The sequence below is a fragment of the Callospermophilus lateralis genome, chromosome 14 (genome assembly GCF_048772815.1).
Source record: "Callospermophilus lateralis isolate mCalLat2 chromosome 14, mCalLat2.hap1, whole genome shotgun sequence".
Taxonomy (NCBI): Eukaryota; Metazoa; Chordata; class Mammalia; order Rodentia; family Sciuridae; genus Callospermophilus; species Callospermophilus lateralis.
The window spans coordinates 103299075-103300253 of record NC_135318.1 but is presented as its reverse complement, the minus strand read 5'-3'; positions in this window follow the sequence as shown (position 1 = coordinate 103300253).

Sequence of the window (1179 nt, the reverse complement as noted above, 5' to 3'; positions counted from 1 at the left end):
CCACACACCAGGAATGGCGAGGGCTCGGCAGGCACACCACAAAGGCTGACAGAACCTCACAGCGTCCACACCACCTGCACAAACCCCACCACACGGGGGTGGGGGGAACCCTCGTCCATTTCTCTTGTCAAAGCGGTAAGAGGCATGCGCCAACAGACAGAGGCTAAGTGAACACGACAGGCCACAATTCTTGGTGTCACCTGAGAATGACTGCTATGGAGCAGGAAGCACGGAAAGCATTTCTGCAATTTCATCTGAGATAAAGAATGCATTGGGCACCAGAGGATGGTCCTTACTCCCATTTTTTGACATTACTAGGTAAGGATTTTTGATATGTACACATACACATCTCAGAACTTATCCAACAATTCTTAAAACATTGAAGATATACATATTATACAATTGTCTACATAAAGGAAAATTGAGTGTCTCTCTTTTGTGTGTGATGCTGGAGATGGCGTCCGGGTTTGCTCCTGCTTGGAAACGCTCTATCACTGAACTACATCCATAGGCCAAGGATCTAAGTTCTTAATTAAACCAATTGCATTGAAGCAGATTCAAAAGTAGCCCACTCAAAAAACACATGCAAAATTGCATCAAGGTTAAAATGCAAGTTTCTTCATTTAAGGGACCTTAGGAATCCTTGAGCAAATTCCTCCATGTAACACTCAGTCCTGACCAAGGAGTCCAGCTCCTGGCCAGACACCTGTGTGTGACTGCTGCTGTCTGGCTGTACCCAATTACAAAGGTTTTTGGAGCACTGCTGCCACACCTGACTCTGCTGGTCACCAGGAACACAGCCTGCTCCCCCATCCCATGGGCCACTGCACAGTGGCCCTCTTAGCCCAGATGTCGTCACTCTGATGCCTCTGCACCTGTCCCCTTGGGCCCAGTCCTTCCTCAGCCACCTTTGCCAAGGCCTCCAGGGAGAGGATCTTGAAGATGCTCTCTCACATTTTGCTGATTTTAAATGGAATCCAAAAGAGATCTAATAAAGAAACTATGCTTATTAGGATGTAGATCTTAAAATGTCCCCAAGGTCCATGTGTTTAAAGCTTGGTTGCCACCCTATGGCATAACCATAGGTGGCAGTGGAGCCTTCAGAGGTGGGGGCCTAGGCAAAGGAAGTTGGCTCATTTTGGGCGTGCCTTTCAAGGGACTACTGGAACCCTGACCTCT